At 38.8% G+C, this 25,451-nt stretch overlaps 1 non-coding gene and 1 pseudogene across 1 annotated transcript; both read right to left on the reverse strand.

Annotated features, from left to right (window-relative positions):
- Nucleotides 1-15,907: 15,907 nt before the first annotated feature.
- Nucleotides 15,908-16,474, reverse strand: LOC115858000 (large ribosomal subunit protein uL22 pseudogene; annotated as a pseudogene).
- A 7,314-nt stretch (nt 16,475-23,788) lies between these two features.
- On the reverse strand, nt 23,789-23,895 carry LOC115858041 (U6 spliceosomal RNA). The gene has a single exon (XR_004041489.1). It is a non-coding gene; the product is annotated as a U6 spliceosomal RNA (small nuclear RNA).
- Between the last annotated feature and the right edge of the window lie 1,556 nt (nt 23,896-25,451).

Here is a 25,451-nt window from a genome sequence, read left to right on the forward strand (position 1 = left end):
ATCTAGTGTGTCAAGTCTACTCAAAAGTTTTTTTCATGAATTTCTTAGCCATTCTCTTACTTCACAATCCTTGATTCTTCTTTATATGTTCTTAAATGCTTTTATTCCTTACTCCCCAGCACACCACCCACTCAGACCAGTGGAGTGTACAGCAGGCTCAAGTATATATTCCAAGCTTATAAGACAAAGTTGTTATTTTATATCAGTGGAGAAAGCATGATTATGGCTGGCATAATTGGCTTCATAATTGGCTTTCTTCATCTGGAAGAAAACAAAGCTAGAATCTCTACTTCACGCTCTATACAAAAATAAATTCAAAGGGACTAAAGATGCAAAAGTGAGAAAAAGAAAACTTTTGAAGATAATGTAGGAGACGATTTATCAAACCTTACAGGTGATGGTGGGGATTGTCTTAAGCAAAATAGAATCCAAAACCTTGAGAATGGTTTATATAAAAAAATAAACTGTAGACAAGAGTCAGTAGATGGCGATGGGCTGGGGAAATCATTTGCACACGTATTATAGACAAAGGATTAAGATCCCTAGTGTTTGACAAGTGGTCATCAATTGATAGGGAGAAGATACACACCCAGTAGAAAAAAGGGTAAAGGACACTGTGCTGGTTTTTCTGTTTGGAACTCAGATCTGTTCTCCACCCTCTGCCAATGGGCAGAACCAGCAGGAGATTTAAGGGCTGAAGGAGAGAAAAGTTGGGATGTTTCCCTTTTCTGGTGATATGTTTCTGGCAGAAGTGAAGTGCTTCCACCTCAGCAGTTCCTACAGGACAGCTTTTTCTCCATGGCTCAGTACTCACTGGGCTTCCTGGGTAGCATTAGTTCTCTGTATCATCCTTCCAGCTTTGGGAAGGTGCAGCAGCTTCCTGCTGTTTCATTTCTGGGTGCCTCACCAGCTCTTCGTCTTTTATTGACTCACTTAGTCCTGCCCCCAGATCTGTAAGTAGTGCCTTCATTACAACCCCTTCATTTGAATCATTTGGGATGAATTCTGTTTCCTGCTGGGATCGTAACACATACAGATATAAACCAGCAATACACAGAAGAGGAAATGAAAATCATCAATAAAGATAGGACAATACCCTCAACCTCACTTGTACTCAGAGAAATTCAAATTTAAGTAACATGGGCAAAAAATAAGATCATTAATGATAACATGAGGGAAGGAAGACTCTCATTCATTGCTGGTGAATGTATGACTTAGCATTCAGCCTTTCAGGGGAGTGATTTGGCAATACATATAAAGATTAAAATCTCACATATCCATTGACTAATTTTGGGCAATTCATCCTACAGAAACAAAAGCTGTTGGAAGCAAGAATCTATGAACAATCATGTTTATTAAAGACACTTTCTGGGTACAAAAAGATGGACTTAACTTGAAGGCCCACCAATATAGGAGTAGTTGAACATGGTACATTATAACTGTACAATGAGATATTAAACTGGCAGCTATTAAAGCAAGTTGGCTCTATATTTATTGACTTGGAGGGACATTATGAAATAAACAAGTTGCAGAGCGCTGTCTATAGCGTGTGTGGCAGGGACTGCTAAATGTTCCCCAAGATCCATTCTCCCCCTTCCTTTTCCTTTGGTAACAGAATATCTAAATTTTAACCAGGCACATGTCTGACCAGCTAAAGACTCTATTTCTAAGCCTACTTTGCAGTTAGTTGTGTGCATGGTTTTAAATTATGGCCAAGGGGAAATGATTAAAAGCGATCCTTACATCTCTTTTTGTTTGTTTTTGCGGTACGCGGGCCTCTCACTGTTGTGGCCTCTCCTGCTGCGGAGCACGGGCTCCGGACGCGCAGGCTCAGCGGCCATGGCTCACGGCCCCAGCCGCTCCGCGGCATGTGGGATCTTCCCGGACCGGGACACGAACCCGTATCTCCTGCATCGGCAGGCGGACTCTCAACCACTGCGCCACCAGGGAAGCCCGATCCTTGCGTTTTTGAGAATCTGTCCTTAAAGGAAAGGAATACCCTCTGCCCCCACCTTTCTCCTTCCTATTGTATGGAATACAGACATGGTGTGAACCACCCTGGAAAATGTGGGTGAAGCAACTCCCAAGTATGGTGAAGCCGCAAGATGGAAGAAGCTTGGATTCCAAGATGACCTCAGAGAACAGAACTGCCTTGCCAGTTTTGGACCACCCACCTTGGGACTGTTATGCCAGAGAGCAGTAAACTTCCATCTTGTTTAAGCCACAGATATGTTGGTCTATTATAGGAGCAGAATCTGAATTCTAACTCAGAACAATTTTATTTTTGTAAAACAAATAGTAAAATCCTTGCATATATGTGTATATGGAGCTTAGAAAAAGATGTGGAAAGATACATACCAACCTGTTACCTTGGTAACCCAGGGAGTGGGTTGGAATGGAGTTGGGGATAATGAACATTGTCTCTATTGGAGGACACAATATTCTTTCAGCTGTGTTCTAGGCAAGCTTTTTACATTGCAAGGAGACCCACTCCAGCCAAATGAAGGGGATTTTAGTATAAGGATTACAGAAAAGTCCAGTAGAATCTAAAATGAGGAACTCAAGTACAGCTGGGCTCATGGGAACTGGAAAGTAGTCAGGAACCACGGCTGATCTCTGCTTCCCTTTGTGGTCTTCTCCATCCTTCTCCCTTCCGCACATATGTTTGCCCGTGGTCCAGAAATAGTTGCACCTTGGCAGTGTCTTCATCAATGGTCCTCAGAAGTGTGGTCCTTGATCCAACAGCATCAGAACTGCTTGGAGCTTGTTAGAAATGAAAATTCTTGGGCCCCACTCCAGACCTAGCCAATCAGAAGCTCCTCAATCTTAACAAGCCCTTCAGGTGATTCTCAGGCACATTAAAGTTAGAGAACCACTGGTCTAGATGACAGTCCACCTCTAATACCTACACTCAACGGGCAATAGGTGTTGCTTAATTTAAAAGAGAGAGACTCTAATAGGCTCAGTTTTTTTTTTTAACCACGTCACACAGATGATATCTCACTGGCTCATTAATGGATTGTGTCAGGTGTCTGTCCTTATTCCAATCAGTCTTTGAAAGGGGACAGGCTCACAGTGTAACTCTTACCCTGTTGCTGTATATTTGAAAAGTACCATTTTTTTTTTGCCATTATAAATGTTACTATAATGAACATCTTCACACATACACACGTGTTCACAGAATAAAATAATACATAGTTTTATGGCTTTGGATCATTTTCTGCTTCCATTAGTAGTATGCAATTGTACCAGAGTGCTAGCATCAAATATTATAATTAAATTATTTTTGCTTTTTGGTTAACAGTATGATTAAAAAAACAAAACAATGAATGCTTTTTTTTTTTTTTTTTGCAAGACAAGGGTTGGGAGCCACCTAATAGCCCTGACAAAGCAGGTCTGAAGGGATCATGAGACATCTGGTAGCTCATAGGTTAAAAAAGTTCACTATGTATGCTTTGTGGGTTAATAACTTTATACTTAAATAGAAGGAGAAAAAGAATGAGAAGGGGAAGGGAAAGGGAAAGGAGAGGAGGAGGAGGTGGGGGAGGAGAATTAGAGGCAGTGTGTTTTTACACATGTTCAATAACTTTTTTTTTCCAGAAAAAAATATGGGGCGCAAAGGTAGGGGAAAAGAGGAAACGACGGGAGATAATTTTAACCTTGTGTAGACCATGAGGTTATTGTATTTGAGCACTAATTTAGCTCTGCAAAAATGAGAGAAGGGGAAAGAAGGTCTATTAGCTGAAGCAAGGGTCCAGAATCCAAGGCAACCACATAGGTTGGTACAGTAGCGCCAGCGTTCAGAATGCAGTTGCTTTAATTTTCATTTCTTTGATTACTAGCAATTATGAGTCTCGTTCTGTATGTCTATTTACTATTAATTCCCCTAATGCAAATTATCTCTTCATTTCCTTTATCTATTTACCAACTGGGTTCTTTTTTCTTTTTTTAAATAGCTAGAGTGAGACCTTTCTATTACTCCTTTGCCATATTTGTAATAAATATTTTTTACTTATGTAAGTGTATCAATAAATCTAATGGCTTTTTAATCTTAATTTTGTTTAATTGTCAAGGTTTAAAAATGAAAAAAAATTATGTATTTGAATACCTGGCTTTAGTGTTACCTTTTTATTGCATTTAGAGTTGAGAAAGTTACCAATCCTCCACAGATCTAATGAATACTCCATTCTCATTTCTTTTTTATTTTGTTTAATATGATTTTTATATTTAACATTTCAGTTGATCTGGAGTACCTTTTTACAGTATGTTGTAAGGTATAGATCTGATTTAATTTCCTCCCCAAATTATTAATTATTCCAGCACCATTCATTAAAGATAGTGTCCTCACCCCAGAGTTTTAAAAAGCTTACAATATTATATCCAGTAATGGCTTTATATTTAGCTAAGTCTATTTCTGGATTCTCCTTTTTGTTCACTGCTGTATGTTGATTTTCTTTTTCTTTTCTTTTTGTCAGTACTATTGGGTGGGCCGAAAGGTTTGTTCGTTTTTTTCCGTAAGATGGCTCTAGTAGCACTTAGTTGTCTTTAACTTCATTCGAAACAATTTTGTTAGATTGTATGTGACAGCTGTCATATCAGCGTGCATTTAAAATAAGACTTCTCAAAATTGGTGAATTTTTGTGTAGCCATTTTAATATTGAAGATGGAAGAAAAAAAGCAACATTTTCAACATATTATGCTTTATTATTTCAAGAAAGGTAAAAGTGCAACTGAAATGCATAAAAAGATTTGTGCAGTGTATGGGGAAGGTGCTGTGACTGATCGAACATGTCAAAAGTGGTTTGCGAAGTTCTGCGTTGGCGATTTCTCGCTGGACAATGCTCCATGTTTGGGTAGATCAGTTGAAGTTGATAGCGATCAAATAGAAACAATAATTGAGAACAATCAATGTTATACCACGCAGAAGATAGCCAACATACTCAAAATATCCAAATCAAGCGTTGAAAATCATTTGCACAGCATGGTTATGTGAATTGCTTTGATGTTTGGGTTCCACGTAAGTTAAGCGAAAATTAAAAACTCCTTGACAATATGTCTGCATTCGATTCTCTACTGAAACGTAATGAAAACGTTCTGCTTTTAAAACAAATTGTGACGGGCAATGAAAAGTGGATACTGTACAACAATGTGGAACAGAAGAGATCGTGGGACAAGAGAAATGAACCACCGCCAACCACACCAAAGGCCGGTCTTCATCCAAAGAAGGTGATGTTGTGTATATGGTGGGATTGGAAGTGAGTCCTCTATTATGAGCTCCTTCCGGAAAACCAAACGGTTAATTCCAACAAGTACTGCTCCCAAGTAGACCAACTGAAAACGGCACTCGACAAAACGCGTCCAGAATTAGTCAACAGAAAACGCATAATCTTCCATCAGGATAGCACAAGAACGCATGTTTCTTTGATGACCAGGCAAAAACTGTTACAACTTGGCTGGGGAGTTCTGATTTATCCGCCGTATTCACCAGACAGTGCACCTTCGGATTTCCATTTATTTCGGTCTTTACAAATTCTCTTAATGGAAAAATTGTCAATTCCCAATGCTGTAAAAGACACCTGGAATAGTTCTTTGCTCAAAAAGATAAAAAGTTTTGGGAAGATGGAATTATGAAGTTGCCTGAAAAATGGCAGAAGGTAGTGGAACACAAGGCTGAACACATTGTTCAATAAAGTTCTTGGTGCAAATGAAAAATGTGTCTTTTATTTTTACTTAAAAAACTGAAGGCACCTTTTGGCTCACGCAATATATTGTATTCCCTCCTGCTTTTGTTAGATAACCTACCCATGTATGAAAGTAATTATCCAGGGGTCTCAAGGCAGAGTCCTATTATAATATTTTGGATATTTTGAGGGTGAATATTTAATATATAACAAATCTATATGATGATATGTACATTTAATAGTTAAAATCACTAATTTTTTATTAGTATAAAATAGTACATGTTTTTTGTAAAGTTTTTATTAAAAATTTATTGAGATATAATTCGGATATCATATAGTTGACCTGTTTAATGGTTTTTAGTATATTCACAGATGTGTGCCTCCATCACCACAATCAGTTCTAGAACATTTTCATTATCCCCAAAAGAAACTTCATATCCCTTAGCTGTCACTTCCCACCCTGCTCTCCATGTCCCCCAACCTAGGCAACTACTAATCTACTTTCATATTCTGAACGTTTCATATAAAAGGAATCATATAATACGTGACTGACTTCTTTCATTTAGCATAATGTTTTCAAAGATCATCTGTATTGAAGCACATATCAATATTTCATTTATTTTTATTGACTAATAGTATTCCACCATATGGGATATAACACATTTATTCACTCATCAGTTGATGGGCATTTGGTTTATTTCTACTTTTTGGCTATTTTAAAAATTTTTTATTGGAGTATAGTTGATTTACAATGTTGTGCTAGTTTCTGCTGTGCCGCAAAGTGAATCAGTCATACATATACAAATACCCACTCTTTTTTAGATTCTATTCCCATATAGGTCATTATAGAGTATTGAGCAGAGTTCCCTGTGCTATATAGTAGGTTCTTATTAGTTATCTATTCTATATATAGTAGTGTGTATATGTCAATCCCAATCTATCCTCCCCCACTCCCGTTTCCCCATTGGTAACCATAAGTTTGTTTTCTGTATCTATGACTATATTTCTGTTTTGTAAATAGGTTCATTTGCACCATTTTTTTTAGATTCCACATATAAACGATATCATATATGTTTTTCTCTGTCTGACTTTCTTCTTGGCTATTATAAATAATGCTGCTATGAACATTTGTGGATTTTTTTTGTGTGGACATATGTTTTCATTTGCCTTGGGAAGATACCTAAGAGTAGAGTTTCTGGATCATATTGTAAAATTTTTATAATATAGAATTGTATAAAGTGAAAGTCATCTGTGACGCCCCCCAACATCTTCCACCCTCCAAGTGAGCCAAGTACTTTAACATTTGGTATAATATCCTTTTTTCTAAGCATATATACTCTTTTTCTTCTTTGTTTTACTGTCCTTCTTGGACTTCCCTGGTGGCGCAGTGGTTGAGAGTCCGCCTGCTGAGGCAGGGGACATGGGTTCGTGCCCTGGTCCGGGAAGATCCCACATGCCGCAGAGCAGCTGGGCCCGTGAGCCATGGCCGCTGAGCCTGCGCTTCTGGAGCCTGTGCTCCGCAACGGGAGAGGCCCCAACAGTAAGAGGCCCGCGTACCGCAAAAAAAAAAAAAAAAAAAAAATTCTTCTTCTACTTTCTTTAAAAAATTTTTCTCCTTTCCTTTCTCTCCCCCTCCTTTTCTTCAACAAGAATGGGAAAGGATTCAACAGAGAATAACTAGGACCAGGGGCAAAGACCTCCCTGCAGGCCATCCGATATTGTGGGCTAGTCCTCTTTTGCTGAGAGCTTTGGTTTAAGGAACAGAGAGGGGAGGGGGGAGAGGGAGAACCTGAGCCTCGCTCTCCCCCACTCACCAGCTCCTCTCTGCACCTCTGTAGGAAATAACCACCACTGGGAGTGAAATCATTGCGTGTAGCGGAAGAGACATTCATGGGCAATGCTTAGTCTTCATCACCACCCTCCACCCTTTCCCTGCTAGTGTCGGGTTAGGGTGGGGAGTGGGGCTTGCAAAGAAAAGGTGATATTTATCAAGAAAAACAAAACCATTGCATACTTATTATATCACAGTCAATCAGACCCTTTACAGTCATAGGATAAAAGCTACCATAGTAATTTCTCTTACCAATTCTAATAGATTTTAGTTGACTCTCTTAAGTTTTCTAAGAATACAATTATATCTCTGACAAACAGCTTCTGTTTTTCTTTTCCTATATTTTCCTTCAGTTACTTTGCTTGTTGCACTAGAACTATGGTTCTCAATTCCATCATACTTATAATAAAAATTATGTAACAGCATCTTTACTAATCTGAAATGAAATCCCTAGGTAATATAAACTACTTAATCTCATGATTTCTAAACATCAGTATTATGCCATAATGTAAGGAGAAATAAAGAAAAAGTATTTTATGATAAGATAGTATTATTTCAATATGTAAATGTTTGGCACACAAATTCACCAACAGTCATAACAAAGTTGCAGATGCCTCTATCTATGAACATTATCACTGGGAATGTGACAACTCTACATTTAGACTAATACAGATGTGTCATATTCAAATATCTACAGTGGTGCCACAGGTGACAAGATTTTTCTAAATAGTCAACAACTCGGTAAAATTTGGAAAAAGCAAAGTACAATACTCCATCGAATTATGTCGTAGTTTTATTCCTGGAAATTTTTCATTATATGTTATGTCCTTGCAGAACATGCCTTGTGTTTATACAGAGTAGTAAGACATTAGAAAGTTGTGTCTATTGTGGGGCAGTTCTTTGATCTGTAGAAGTGTCCTTGTATTGCAAATATCTAGTATCTTTGGCCACTACCCAACGTTTACCATTATCATACCCCCATCATTATGTTAACCAAATATGCTTTCCCATTCTTCCTGAACGTTTCCTAGGAGGTATGTACCTCCTTTGTTGAGTCTCAGTGATCCTCTTTGGAGGATCATCCTTTAGAATGATCCTCTAATACAATGGCACTTGTAATTGAAATACTTGCTTCACCATTACATCTTAGTTCCTGATGGATAATCTTTATCAAGTCAAGGAATTTCTATTACTAGTTTCTACTCATTTTTCTTTTGTTTCTGGAATGTGAGTTTTAACTTTTATTAAATACTTTCCTAGTGCCTTTTGAGATGATCTTGGGATTATACTTCTTTATAAATAGAATGATTTATATTAATAGCTTTTCTATTATTTATCCAATAGTTTTGATATAAATTATAATACGTTAAAATAGCTGGAAAGTTAAACCCCTTGGTTTCATTTAGTTTTTATATTTTTCTTTAATATACTTGCCTACATACTTTGTTTTTAAATCAACTTTTTGAGGAATAATTTGCATACAATGAAATCCATTTATTTAAAGTATACAGTTCAATGAATTTTGACAAATTTATATACCCATGTAATCACACCATAATTTAGATATAAAATATTTCCCTTATGTCCTTTCATAGTCAATTTACCTCCGTCTTTAGCCCCAGGCAACTATGGGTCTGCTTTCTGACAGTATAGATTAAACTGACTTCTTAGAGTTTCATGTAAATGGAATCATACAACATATACCCCTATGTCTGACTTCTTTCATTCAGCATGTTTCTGTGGTTCACTCATGTTTTGTGTGTATCAATAGTTTATTCCTTTTTACTGGTGATTAGAATTCCACAGTTTTTCATCTGATGGACATTTGGGTTGTCTCCAGCTTGAGCTATTATGAATAAAACTGCTATAAACATTCATGTACAAATCCCAATGTGAATATGGGTTTTCATTTATCTAGGACTGGAATGGCTGGGTCTCGTGGTGTTTAACTTTATAAGAAACCGCCCAACTGTTTTTCAAAATGGTTGGAAATGGTATATTCCCATCAGTAATACTGATTAAAGCCTAATTCTTGCTTTCAAGCAGGTCTCTGTCCCCAGGATGGAGCCTAGTCTACCCTCTCCCAATCTTTGGCTTTCTATGGATGAGTGGATGCCTACATTTGAGAGAGGAAGGCGGAGGGCAGGGAGGGGAAGGTGTGGGACCACCATTTGGGTATGATGAGTTACGTAGCAGCCCATTTGTGGGCATAGCCTGGGCATCTATCTTCTCAGACAATGTGGCAGTGGCTCCGGATTCTCACCTTGGGACTTGATTCAGCACGTGCTGAACAAAGGTAAATACTAAAAGGACATGGAAAGGGAAAGTCGATAGAAAGGGCCCACTGTCATGTACATGAATGACCCTTTGTGCTTGTCTTTTATAGGATGGGAGTCCTCAGCCACTTTCTTTTTCACTGTCAGAGAAGTGTGTCTTGAGACTTAATAGCATCCCCTCCCCCAGCCCCTCACCATATTCCCAGCCAAAGAGGAACCAAAAGTTCTGCTGTCAAAAGGGGAAGACAAGGTGAGGTGACTATCCCCAGACAGTAAAAACTCACGTAAAACTAATTTCATGCTAACACAGCCCCATGTAGCTAAAGTCGCTGGGTCTACAGGATGTGGGTCTTCCAGTTCTTAGACTAATAGGCCAGGGCAGTTGTATACCATTATTTCATCAGAGTTTTCCTGTGGCATTGTGGGCAGCTGCAGGCTCTGTCTTGCTAAGTCATCTCAATGTTACTGAAGTGGACACCAGAATGTGCTGATAGATACCCCTTCAGAAGGACTTATCCAGCTGCAGGGAGTGCTGTCAGCAACAGCTTCAGCTGTCATCCCCCTCACAGATGGCTTCAGCTGCAGAGAGCTGCCTTGTCCAAGGGTGTGCCTACCCAGGCTGGCCCACTGATAGTGGGGGTAAGGGAGGAAGGGCTGAAGCCCAGGCCTTTGGGACCAACATGGCATGGGCCAATTCTGATGGTCTAGTTAACTCTGGAGCTCCAGTGAGGTTGGCTGAAGCTGTCCAATATCTTGACTTCTTCTGTCCACTCTTGTTCCTGCCTTCCTTCCCTTCCACAGATGTTACTTCCGAGGGTGCTTCCTAGTAAGCATTCTGCACACTAAAGTCTGTCTCAGAGTCTGCTTCCTGGAGAACACACCTGGGACAATGACTTAGTAAAAAGTAAGCTGTGAACTTGTATGAACCTATTTGTGCAATGAATGAATATATACTTCCAAATGAATAGAAGATTTGTGGAACCATACCAAAGATACTGTTAAAAATAGCTACCTCTAGGGACAAGGACTGGGATATTTGGGGAGTGGCGAGGTGTTACTTTATACTCTTTACTATAAACATGAATTACTTTTTCTTTTGTAATTAAAAGAACTTTAATTTTAAAGAGACATTGGATTGCAATATACAGAGTTGTCATGGCTACCACTTGAGGAGCGCCTCCTCACCCTGTGCTTTAGCATGCCTCTAATCCTTGCAACAGTGCAGAGAGGTGGGTCTCATTATCATGCCATTTTACAGAAGAGGAAGTTGAGCTTCAAAGGTGCCCAATGACTGGTCCAGGAGCGCCTGTCACCAAGCAGTGAAGACAGAATAGACTCAGGCTCCGACACCAAAGTTCAGGCACTTTCTGAGCTCAGTCAGGGTGCATGTCCTTCTGTCAGCTCAAATGACACCCTCTATTCTGAGTGGACAGTGTGGTGTGATGGAAAGGACAGTGAACCGGCAGATGAGACCCAGCTTCTGGTCTTGCTGCCATCATTAGTGACCTCTGAGTCATTTACTGTCTCTGTGCTGCATGTGCCCATAAAAATCTGAAAGGCAGTTTGGTGTAGAGAGATCGAAGGGCTATTGGGTTTGACAAAGCTGAGTCCTGCTAGTTACTATGTGATTTTTAACAAGTTCCTTAACCTTTCTGAGCCTCAGTTTTCTATTCTCTAAAGCGGAGAAAATGGACTGTAAGACTCAGGGTTGTTATGAGAGTTAAACAAGGTAATATAACAGCACTTGATATATTGTAGGCACTCAGGAAATAATTTCCTCCTCCTTGGGATGTAAACTTTGGTCCTTAGGGTAAAGAAAAAGTGTCCATAGTTTTAGCATAAGTAACAACACTTAATTTGTTAAAGAAAATATATTTAATGAATGTGAAAGGATTGGTTTGGGATTCTTTTGTGGATCAGCAGAAGAAAGGAACCATTTTTCTCATGGCCATTGTTTAACCCCCATGAGCTCCACGTGAATGAATGATCTCCGAGGGCGATGGGCTACCCTGGATGGGAACTGGGAGAGCAAGAGATATCACCTGTGTGAAGTGTGAAGTGTGGAGAGAAAAAAACTAATCCCTAGATTTGGGAAGAGGGGTGCTGTAGTGGATCCAATGGTGCCCCCAAAAAGATATGCCCACGTCTTGACTCCTGGAACCTGTGAATGTGACATAATTTGGAAGAAGGGTCTTTGCAGAGGGAATGTCAAGATGCGATCATCCTGGATTATCCAGTGAGCCCTAAATCCAATCTCAAGTGCCCTCACAAGAGACATGGAAAAGAGACATGGGGACAGAAACTCCATGTGAAGACGGAGAATTAGATTTGGGCTATGCAGCCAACACGCAACTCCTGGAACCACCAAGGAGATGGCAAAGGGAGGATTCTCCCCCAGCCCTTCAGGGGGAGCATGGCTCTGCCAAAACCTAGGTTTCAGAGCCTGCCCGCAGCTTAATTTCATACTTCTGGCCTCCTGAACTGTGAGAACAAATTTGTGTTGTTTTAAGCTCCTCACTTTGGGGTGATTTGCCACAGGAAATAAACCCAAGTGCATGAGAAGATTTCAGTACCAGCTCTGGGAAAAAAAGTAAGATTAAAAGACACTGGAAAAGGACTCATTTGACTAAATATTTAGCGTTAGGCAATAGGATTCAGACCTCATGTAGATGACATGTTGACCTTCTGAAACAAAGTCACAGGAAGAGGGAAGTAGGTCGAGTGGAACTGCCAGGAGTTAAGGGCAGGAAACAGAAGAGGCCGCGTTTCGTGAAGTGAGAGACACACCATTTCAGATCCTGCCGCAATAATGGCAGAATGGATTTTCCAAACACCAGGAAATCAGACAGGGGCATACAGAGATGTGAGCACATTTCTGTTAGAATAACAAAAAATAAAAAATGTAAGAGGAGTTGGTCAAGAGGCAGGAAGGGCTTCCTTTCAAGGAGCCAATGAGTACAGACATGTGCTTTCCTCAAAGTCAAAGGTTTGAGAGGAACAACTGGCTGGTCTGTACTGAAGGATCTCACAGAGAAATGAACCCAAGAGAAAGAGTGTGAAAACAACCTAAATGTCCAACACCAGAGGACTGGCTTAGTGACAGCACAGTCACACAATGGGACACAATGCAGTCACTAAAGATAAGACTGCAGATTAATATTCACTGAAGTGAAAAATGCTCAAGACATATTATTACGTGCAGAAAGCAAGCGATAAAACAGTAGGTACAATATAATCCCTTTTCTCACGTGTAACATAGAGATGAAGATAATAGTACCCCCCTTATGGGGGTGTTTTAAGAATTTAATTAATTAATATATGCAAAGTGCTTAGCAGTACCTGGAGCATGTAAATGTCATACAGCATGATGACTATTATTATCATCACTTCTTTTAAGTATTCAGGTCAAAATTCTGACCCCTGGGGTGTTTTGGAATTCAGAATTTTTCAGATTTTACAAAGGTGCCTACTTACGGAACACATTCAGTGTGTCTGAGGCAGCAGCAATTCACAGCCAAACCCATTAAAATTTCTGCAGTGAACCATGACTATTCACACTAAGTGGGCTAACTAAAGACTGTAAATAGCATCACATCAGTTAGGATCAGGTTGTACGGCCAAAGAAATTTGCTGCAGACTTAGAAAACAAAAGCAAAACCAAGAAACAGCTTCCTGTTTCCTGAGGTTTTTACTTTCTGGAATTATAGATGAGGGATTGTCGGTCTGTGTTCTATGTAGGCATCAGGAAAGCCTGAAAGCACTGCATTGTGACAGTGCTGTTGCTGGTTGATGGAGTTGCAGCCCGTTATTATTTTTGCCTTTTGACTTTGTTGTGTTTTAGCTTTTCTGCAATGAGTATTCATTATTATTATTTTGCCTATAGTTTCCTGAATTTTAATCTATTCAGGTAAATTTAACACAGGAGGAATAATGCATTTGCTCCATGGACCTCAAAAGGATCTTAGTCAGCACCACGTTCACAATTCTCATTTTCGCCCTTAAGAAGATATTTTTCTAGTGAACGTGGAACACCTAAGGAGATGGAGTGGATTTTTCAAATCCTTTTCTTGGGTCTTTAAGCCAGTCCCAGACAATAGTCAATATCCAGGAAGATGAAGAACCCCAGAACCTTGACTTAACTAGGGCTTACCTACTATCTCCTGCTAAGTATGTACTGGTTTTATGTTAAAAAGTAAAACAAAAATAACAGCAACAACAAACTAGAAAAGAAATTGTGAGAATGTGGGGGGAGAGAGGGGGAAGTCTGCATGGACAGAGTCGATGGAATGAAGGAAAAAGGAACAGGTGAGGCAGAGTGCTCTTTCCTGCCTGGTGAGGAAGGGAGTGGGAGGGGGTTCAGCAGGGCAAGGAAACAGGTAGGAGGACAGCAAGTGAGCAGCAGAGAAGAGTGAACTGTTTCAAGAGCCAGGAAGGAGATGTAGGTAGTTGAGCAAGCTGTGGTCAGGTACAGTGGAGAGGCAGCTGCTGGAGGCTGACTTTGCAGCTGAGGAGAGGGCAGGGCCCCAAGGGGAAGTGTCCACGTCAAAAGGCCTGTGGAGGCCCTGCTGAGCCCTAGAGGCAGCAGAACTGGGGCCCTTTTCTGCTCAGCTACTTGGGCACTTGAACAATTTGAGGAGGGATATTACACAATCAGGAGGAAATTTCAGTGAATGTATGTAGAGTTTTCTAGTGGCTGAGAATTTCTTAGAATGAAAAACTAGGAATGTGAAAAAAGATATATGTATATGATTTTAAATAATATGTATTATTTCTATATAATATATAATATTATATGATAAGATTAGATTGCTGATTGTAGAGGGACTTCTGCCAGAAGGTTGGCCAGACTTGGAAAGGGAAGTGGCCTTAAGCCAATGGAAATCACAGAAGAACAGGGATGCAAAGGACTTGCAGAAAGTCTAAACAGAAATGGAGCTTTTGATCAGGCCAGTCATGGCGCAGACTTCAAAGACATCAAAAGGTAGAAAGTGCCAGGTGAGGAGGAGATCACGTACCCACAAAGCTAATGGTCCCAAGCTACTTGACCTGAGCCCTGCTCTGAGGACCCAAGTCCAACTGCTGGTGGGGGGAGGCTGAGGAATGCCAGTCTCAGAGGAAGAAGACTCTCCCTCCAGAGAAAGCTCCAGGAGGCAATAGCCCTCTCAGAGCTCTCAGAGGACCTGCACCCCAACCCTACTGTCAGTCCACAGGCTGCCTAGGACAGCACGCTCAGATTTCTTACCCAGTTACCAAGCAACTCACATGGGAATCTGGGCCTGCTGGGACGGCTAGCCCTTTATGGCCTTGTACTACCTGGGGCAAGCCTGAGTGAGGTGTGTCGGAGCAGCAGTGGTTCTTAAACTAGGCCGTGAGAAACCCTGGGCCAAGGTGGTCTATAGTTCAAACAGAAGTCTTATGCTTTTGCAGATAGAATGAGCTCTCTTTTAAAAAATATTACTTATTTCTCATGATAAAATTAATAGATATTTTTTCATTAGAAAAGTTAAAAGAAGAAAAGTCATCCATAATCTTAATTCCACATATTTAGGTATATTTCCTTCCAGGCTCTTTTTCTGTGATAGACTGATCAATAATATATTTACAAGTATAATTAGATATACTTATGAATAATAACAGTTAATTGCAATATATTATATAATAACTATAATATATTATAATATATTAATAATATGTCATACATTACATAACAATGTATAATATAATATATTATAATATTATATTAATAATAATAGTTCACAACATTATTAATATATTAATAATAATAAACAACATTTAGCTATCATTATTGTTTAATTAATATTTCTTGAATGGTTACCAGGGCCAACTACTGTTCTAAACCCTTTAGAAAGCATACAATTTTCATAATAACCCTATGAGGCAGAAATTTTATTATTCCTATTTAACAGTAAAAGAAACTGAGGAACAGAGAAGTAAAGAAATTTGTCCAAGACCACACAGTAGTAAGTAAGAAGCTGGGATTCAAACCTAAATTTGACTGTGGAGCCTGCATTTTTAGCTAAGATATACACTATATCATATATAATTTTTTGGTTTTTTTTTTTTTTTTTACTTTTACTTGCATTTATTTTTTGCAGCATTTATTCCCAGGCCATAAGTTTTTATTTCTTCAATTTCTTCTGGGATATCTTTTTCTTCTGGGCAACCTCCTCTTCTGGTTTAGGAACAGTCTGTTCTCTTTCAGTAAGGATCATCTCAATGTGGCAGGGAGAGCTCATGTATGGGTTGATCCGACCATGAGCTCTATAAGTCCTGCGCCGCATCTTGGGGACTTTGTTCACCTGGATATGCTCAAGGACCAGAGAATCTACATCTAAGCCCTTAAGTTCGGCATTATTCTCTGTATTTTTGAGCATGTGCAGTAAAAATTCTGCACTCTTTCTGGGCCACCGACCCTGCGTCCAGCCCACTGTCTGGCCTGGGCACACCTACCAACTCCACCATTGTAACGACGGAACGGCACACATTGCTTCTGTAAAGTGACATCCTTCACATACTTGGTGGCTTTTCGGATGTGCATACCCTTAATGGCCTGGGCTGTTTCACGAGTGTTCTTAAAGTGAACACGAAGATTTGAACCTCTCGACTTGCATGATTTTGTGGGGTTTTCTGGGTCAAGTGAATAGCGAACCATTTTTAGAGGTCACCGCGAAGACACCGGACCTCCGGAGTCGGGAACCACCACAGCCTGCCTGTACCCCCAGCCAGCCCCATTCCCAACCATCGTGCCCCGCTGAGGCCCGAGAGCACCGGGACACCAAGCGTGGGACTCCGACACGTCTCCCCGCACAGAAAGCCGCTCCCAGGGAGAAATCAGTAGCCGCGAGAGTCCTCCTCCCGAGGGTCTCAGAATCGGCACCGCCAAGGCCAGGATGGCAGCGATAACCAGAGGATTCACCACTTGGAAGAGCCATATATAGTTTTGAGTTGAGGTTTTTCATTAAATATTATATTGCATGTGTTTCCCACATCATAAAATGAATTTACTTAATGTTAAGTTTTTGCCTTATAGCTTTTCGTAATTTTTTGGTCCCTGCCACCATTTGTTTATCCTAGAATCAAGTAAAAGAAAATAACTGATTTAGTTTAAACCTACATGTTTATTTAATATAGCTGTACATAAACTATGTATTTATTTAAAATGTCAACATTTGAGTGTTAAAAAGGAAATTGTGCTGCCCAGGAGCTCCACCCCATGACTAAAAGCAAACAAACACTCCTGTCATTTTCTCAAATTCTGCCTCTTCTGTCCCTCTGTTCCTGATCTGTAAGCATCTCTTCACTTATCTGGCCAACATTTTCTGAGCAGCTGTGATGTGCCAGTTAGTTGGGTCCAATGGTCCATAGGTGCAGTCTGGGCCCTCAGGAGCTCTTTGTTCCATGGAGGAGACGGATGATTGAATCCATCATAGAGTGATGCAAGCTGGAGTAGCAAGAGGTGGGGGAGGGGAAATGGGAGGGAGCTATGCTGGGAAAGTGCCCAGAGAGAGGCTCTCTGACTGGAGTCCTGAACGAAGGGAGGGAGGGCAGTGCCAGCATAGGGAGCAAAAGGTGCAGAAGTGTGGAGGCTAAATGAAACAGCAAGACCCATTCATGGGAACTATAAATATGCTTTAAGGTGAGGGTGGTTGTTTGGGGGGTGGAGAGGAGCAGAGAGAGAGGATGGTGAGGAAGGGAAGGCAAATACCACAAGGTAATTAGGGATTAAAACCTACTATGAAGATTCATTGAGGGGGTTGAAACAGGCAAAGAACATGCTTATTTTGCTTTGGAAAGTCATTCTGGTGGAGAACATATTGGAGGGACAGACTCCAGGCAGGAAGACCAGTTAGGAGGCTTGAGTTAGGAGAAGAAGAGAAGAAGTGATGGGGGCTTGAATTAGGATGTAACGCAGTGGGGATGGAGAGAAGGGAATGCAATCAAAGCAGCAAGAAAGTCATATCTCTTGGATGTGGGAACTGGATCTGGCTGATGAAGGAGAGGGAGGAGGGGAGGATGACCCAGGCTTTTGGCTTAGGCCGTTTGGTGGTTGGTGGGTAGGTGGTGGTGCCTACACCAAGATGGGGACTCTCAGAAGCAGTTTATAAATTTCAGTTTTGGAAACACTGAGTTTTAAGTATCTAGCCAGAAGTTGGAGATATGTCTCTGAACGCATGAGAGAAAACTGGACTGGGATTATAGATTTTGGAGCCAGCAGGATTTGGATGGTAATTGAACTTAGACTGCCTGGAAGAGATCATCCAATGACGGTGTATAGACTGAAAGAGAAGCAGATCTGAGACCCTGGGAAACACCAATGTATATGGAGCCGGAGGAGGACACCTGTCCACAGAGGTGACAGAATGAGAGATCAGAGAGATTGGAGGAAAACCAGGAGAGATGGTGGCCCAGAAGCCAGAGACAGAGAAAGACACAAGGAGTCAACAATCAGTAGAGTCAAATATGACTAAACCGTGAAGTGGAAGAGTGGGGAATTCCCTGGCGGTCCAGTGGTTAGGACTTTGTGCTTTGACTGACGAGGGTGCAGGTTCAATCCCTGGTAGGGGAACTAAGATCCCACAAGCCGAGCTGCGAGGCCAAAAAAAAAAAAAAAAATTAAAGAAAAAAAAATAATGGGACAGAGTGTCTGGAGAGGAAGAATTTGAAGATGGAGGAGACACAAAGACCCACAACTGTCTTGTTTGATGATGACAGTGATGATGATGGCTTATCCCTTACTATGTGTCAGAAACTCTGTTATGGTTTTCAAGTAATTTTTACAAAGCTTTCTATGATGGAATTTTCACATATGCACAGATCTAACAAATATCAACATTTTGCCAATCTTGTTTCATCTAAAAAAAATAAACTGGACAAAGGGATTGGAAAGTTCATATAAAAATAAATGTCGGGCTTCTCTGGTGGCGCAGTGGTTGAGGGTTCGCCTGCCGATCCAGGGGACACGGGTTCGTGCCCCGGTCCGGGAAGATCCCACATGCCGCGGAGCGGCTAGGCCTGTGAGCCATGGCCACTGAGCCTGCACGCAACGGGAGAGGCCACAACAGTGAGAGGCCCACGTACCGCAAAAAAAAAAAAAAAAAAAGAATAGAAATCCTATAGAAGTATGCTCTCAGACCACAATGGGCTTAAACTAGAAATGAATAACAGAAAGATAGTTGGAAAATTCCAAAATATTTGGAGATTTAATAGCATACTTCTAAACAATACATGGGTCAAAGAAGAAATCTCAAGAGAAATTTAAAAAACATTTTGAACTAAATGAAAACGAAAATACAGCTTATCAAAATTTGTGAAATGTAGCAAAAAGAGTGCTTGGAGGGAAATTTATAGCATTGTATGTATATATTAGAAAAGAACAAGGATCTATCAATAATCTAAGCTTCCACTTTACGAAACTAGAGAAAGTTAAGAAATAACTAGTCTAAAGCAACCAGAAAAAAAGAAATAGGAAAATTAAAGCAAATATCAATAAAATGAAGACAGAAAAACAAGCGAGAAAAAGCAATGAAACAAAAATCTGGTTCTTTGAAAAAAATCAACAAAAATGATAAACCTCTTGCCAGGTTAAATTTTTTTAAAAAGAGAGAGGACACAAATAACCAATATCAGAAATGGAAGAGGAGTCATCTCTACTAGACATCAAAAGGACAATAAAAGAATATTATGAACAAACTTTATGCCCACAAATTTGATACCTTAGATGAAAAGGACTAATTCGTTGAAAGATAGAAACTACTAAAACTCATACAAGGAGAAAAAGATAATCTAAATAGGCCTATACCTATTAAAGAAATCAAATCAATAATTAGTAACTTTCCAAAACAGAAAGCACCAGACCCACATGGGTTCACTAGTGAATTCTACCAAACATTTAAAAAATAAATGATACCCATTCTATGTAATCTCTTCCAGAAAATAGAAGCAGAGGGGACACTTCTTAACTCATTGTAAAATTCCAGTATAACCCTAATACCAAAACCAGATAAATATATTACAAGAAAAGAAAACTATGGACCAAAGTCTCTTATGAATATAGATGGAAAAGTCCTCAACAAAATATTAGCAAATCGAACCCAACAATGTATAAAAAATTATACATCACAACCCAGTGGGATTTATTCCAAGTATACCAGGCTGGTTCAACATTCAAAAATCAATTAATGTAATACATCACATCAACAGGTTAAAGAAGAAAAACCATATGACCACAACAATAAATGAAGAAACAGCATTTGACAAAATCTATTTTTCATTCATTATAAAAACTCTCAGCAAACTAAGACTAGAGAACTTCTTCAACTTAATAAAGAACATCTAGAAAAACTTACTGCCAGCACTGGTTTTTTTTTTTCACATCTTTATTGGAGTATAATTGGTTTACAATGGTGTGTTAGTTTCTGCTGTATAACAAAGTGAATCACTATGCATATATGTTTATCCCCATTTCTTCTCCCTCTTGCGTCTCCCTCCCACCCTCCCTATCCCACCCCTCTAGGTGGACACAAAGCACCGAGCTTATCTCCCTGTGCCATGTGGCTGCTTCCCACTGCCAGCATTGTTCTTAATGATGAGAAAATAGATGCTTTCCCCCTATGACCAGGAACAAGGCAAGGATGTCCCCTCTACCACTCCTATTCAATATTTTACTGGAAGTCCTAGATAATACAAAAAGATAGAAAAGGAAAGAAAAGGTATACAGATTGGTAAGGAAGAAATAAAACTGTGTTTGCTCACAGATGACATGATTGTTTAGGTAGAGAGTCCCAAAGAATCGACACAAAAACTCCTAGAACTAATAAGCTATGATAGCAAGATTGTAAGATAAAAGGTCAACTGCTTTCCTGTATGTCAACAGTGAACAATTGGAATTTGAAATTAAAAACACAATACCATTTACCTTAGCACTGAAAAAAAGAGAAATGCTTAGGTATAAATCTAACAAAAAATATACAGAATCTATATGAGCTAAATAAATGGAGAAATATTCCATGTTCATGAATAGGAACACTTAATATTGTTAAGATACCAATTCTTCCCAACTTGATCTATAGATTCAATTTAGTCCAAATGAAAATCCCAGCAAGTTTTGTAATGTGTGTGGGGATATCAACAAATTTATTTTAAAGTTTATATAGAAAGGCAAAAGACTGAGAATAGCCAACTCAATGCTAAAAAAGAACAAATTTGGAGAACTGACAAGACTTTAATGCTACAGAAATCAAGATGGTGTGGTATTGACAAAAGAATAGACAAATAGATCAATGGAACAGAACAGAGAGTCCAAACATAGACCCATACAAAAAGACTCTTAAAACTCAACCATAAGAAAACAAACAACCTGATTGAAAAAAGGGGCAAAAAATTTGAACAGACACTTCACCAAAGGAGTTATACAGATGGCCAATAAGCATACGAAGAGATACTCAACAGCATATGTCATTAAGGAACTGCAAATTAAAACAATCATGAAATACCAACACAAAACTATGAGAATGGCTAGAATACAAAACACTGACAATACCAAATGCCAGAGAGGATGCAGGGCAATAGGAACTCTCATTCATTGTGGATAGGAATGCAAAATGGTACAGCCACTTTGGAAGACAGTTTGGCAGTTTCTCACAAAGCTACACATAATCTGTCCATACAATCCAACAATGGTGCTCCTAGGTATTTCCCCAATTGAGATGAAATTACGTCCACAAAAGAACCTGCACACAAACATTTCTGATAGCTTTAATCATAACTGTTAGAGACTAGAAGCAACCAAGATGTGCTTAAATATGTGAATGGATAAACAAACTGATATATCCATACAATACAATATATCCATACAATATATTTGGTGATAAAAAGAAATGAACTCTCAACCACAAAAAGACATGATGGAAAGTTAAATGCATATTGCTGTTAAAGAAGCCAGTCTGAAAAGGCTATATACTGTATGACTTTGGGAAAAGGCAATCTATAGAGACTCTAAAAAGATAAGTGATTGCCAGGAGTTCAGGGGTGTTAGGGGAGGGATGAATAAGTGGAGCACAGTGGATTTTTAGTATAGTAAAATGATTCTGTATGATACTGTAATGGTGGACACACGTCATTACACATTTGCCAAAACTCATAGAAATGCACAACACAGAGAACCTTAATATAAACTATGGGTTTCAGTTAATAGTAATGTTATCCTATTGGTTCATTAATTGTAACAAATGTACCATATTAATGCAAGATGTTAATAATAGAAATTCTGTGTGTGTGTATGTGTGTGTGTGTGTGTGTGTGTGTGTGTGTGGTGGGAGAGTATTTGGGAAGAGGGTATATGCAAACTCTCTGTACCATCTCCCCAGTTTTTCTGTAAATCTAAAACCGTTGTAAAAAATAAAGTCTATTTACTAAAAAACATAAATGTTTGAGAATAATTTTTAAAAATTTAAAAAGGATATGGGAAGAGGGAGGACTGAGACTAACTAGGTTCACACTCAATAACCAGCTACTGAAAGACTTCATTTCTGTGCTTCCCTTTCAGATAGGGGTATAAATAAACTTGTTAGGTGGGACTTCCAGAAAAACTCCTTAAAAGGAGGTCAGACAGCTGCATGTGCTGTTTTTGCTCTTCCCCACTCTGCTTGCTTCCTGACTGGAATAAGGAATATATGGCTGGAGCTTCGGCAGCCATCTTGGAGCATGAGACAATCTTTTTCTTTTTTTTAATTTTTGAATTTTATTTATTTTTTTATACAGCAGGTTCTCATTAGTCATCAATTTTATACACATCAGTGTATACATGTCAATCCCAATTGCCCAATTCAGCACACCACCATCCCCTCCCCTGGAGCATGAGGCAATCTTGAGGGTGGCAGCCACTGCTAAGGATGCCTGAGGAGAGTAATAGAGGGAGCCTGGATTCTTGATGAACATGGTGCTACCATGCCAACCCTGGCCTACTATGCCAGACTTCTTTTACATGAAAGAAATAAACTTATGTCTTGTTTAAGCTTCTGTTATTTGTATCTACATTACTAGCTAAACACAATTCCTACCTTATATACAAGATAATAAAACTTATTGTAATGCTATTATAATAAAACCATACACAGCATAGGAATAAATAATACAAGTGGAACCTAAGAAAGATTCCAGAAACAAATTCAAGTGGGTACTTAATATAAATAAAAATAACATTTTGTTTAGAGGGAGAAAGATGGCTTACTTAGTATATGGTGCTGGCAGAACTGACTATCCATCTGGAAGAAAACATGGTTACACTTCTACCCCACATTTTATGCAAAAATAAACTCCAGATGGATTAGAAGTCTAAATGTGAAATATAAAAATATTAGATACAAATGTGAGGAATTATTTATAAGATCATAAAGTAAAAAAGACCTTCTGAAGGAAAAGATAAAATCCAGAAACTCTAAGGGTCACTACCTGAAAGTAATAGTCATACATTACCTCTTAAAAGTGGACATATTTTTGTGTAGCAAAAGAAACTATAAACAAAATCAAAAGACAAATGACAGACTAAATACTTAAAATATAGATAACAAAGGACAAATGTTGCTAATGTACCTTAGCTCCTACAAACCAAATGAAAGAAGACAATCAATCCAATTAAAATTTGACAAAGCATTCAACAGGCAATTCCAGAAAAAAAAGTAGATCATCAGCAATATGAAAATATCCTCAGCCTCAATGGTGTTCAAGAAAATTCAAATTAGTACAATAAAGAACACAGCATTTTGATCCATTAGATTGTCAAAAATAAAAATTACTGGTGAGACTATCAATATGGGTTGTAATGCTAATTTCTACAGCCTTTCTGGAAAGTATTATAACAATATGTATTTTAAAATTCACATAGCCCTCAACCCAGCAATCCTATTTTTTGTAATCTCTCCTACAGAAAGATAACACCAGTACATAAAGAAATATGTTCAAGGAAATTTATTTATTTATTTAAAAATATGGAATGCTACATGAATTTGCGTGTCATCCTTGTGTTGGGGCCATGCTAATCTTTTCTGTATGGTTCCAGTGTTAGTATGTGTGCTGCTGAAGCTAGCACTCAAGGAAATTTATTGTGGCCTGGCTTTGTAGACGCAAAAAGATGCACCTTACCTGAAGAAAAATAAGAATTTACCATGAGCTTTATCAGAAGACAGTTGATATATTATGGTACCATGGAGTATTATGCAACTTTTCAAAGAACGAGTTAGATATGTCTGAACCAATGGACTTTTCAAGTTCTTAAATGTCTACTTGAGGACTGTGTTTACTTAGGCAACAGAAGAAACAATTTGTATTTCATCTATTACGTAAGGAGTAACCTGTGGAAAATTGAGTTAATTGGCACCATATTTCTTGTTTTTTCAGTTTTTTTAAATTGAAGTATAGTTAATTTACAATGTTGTGTTAGTTTCAAGTGTACAGAAAAGTGATTCAGTTATATATATATATATATATTCTTTTTCAGATTCTTTTCCATTATAGGTTATTACAAGATATTGAGTATAGTTCCCTGTGCTATACAGTAGGTCCTTGTTGTTTACCTATTTTATATATAGTTGTAAGTATATGTTAATCCCAAACTCCTAATTTATCCCTCCTCACCCCATTTCCCCTTTGGTAACCATGAGTTTGTTTTCTATGTCTGAGTCTATTTCTGTTTTGTGAATAAGTTCATTTGTATCATTTTTTTTAGATTCCACATATAAGTGATATCATATGATATTTGTCTTTCTCTGGCTTACTTCACTTAATATGATAATCTCAAGGTCCATCCATGTTGCTACAAATGGCATTATTTCATTCTTTTACCATATTTCTGATATATTCCTGTGATGTTTTAGCATTCCTTACAGAGTGGCCTCTCAGGCAACTGTCCAGCTGATCTATCTCTTTACCGGGCCCAAGATGCTAGTGATTTTAGATCTGACAGTAGAGGAGTAGCTCTATTGGAACAATCCTACCACAGGTAGCGTGATAAACTCTGGAAAAAACAAACAGAAACAACAAGTACCTAAATGCTCTAGAGAGTAACAGGAAGCAGGCAGACACTGAGGGGAGTCAACATTTAGAAGGGAACAGCACTGGGTTTCTCAGCTTTAGGGCTTTTTGCCAGAGAGCCGGCCCCAGTCTGTGCCCTGTGAGGTAGCTAAAATTCAGGTAGATTATACACAGTCGAACTGTTTTTTTTTTTTTTAATGAAATAAAGTAAAAAAAAATTTATAATAGATACGGTTACAAGGAGGCTTAGATAGGCTTAATTTAATAGGCATAAATGACTGTTTAATTCCCCCCCAAATCAACAGGCTCAGCTAATATGTTTGCAGCATTTCACTCTTGCTCTGTATCCACAAGTTTATTTCAACTCTCAGCTTCTTTTTGGTGGAGGCAAGCATGCATTGATTTATCTGTTATGCAGCAGTTGTTTATGAGAAGCCCTTATAGGAGCCGTGAGTAGTTATGGACTTTACTATTAGTAGAATCAAATAGATAGCAAACATTTTGCTATCTGCCACTGATCAAGAATAAAAAATCAGGGAACAGAAATGTCATGCTATAATTTCTGATAGACTATTAAATATTTAGAAAGGTGTACTAAAAATAGAGTTTACATAT

Source organism: Globicephala melas, chromosome 16 (assembly GCF_963455315.2).
Source record: "Globicephala melas chromosome 16, mGloMel1.2, whole genome shotgun sequence".
NCBI lineage: Eukaryota > Metazoa > Chordata > Mammalia > Artiodactyla > Delphinidae > Globicephala > Globicephala melas.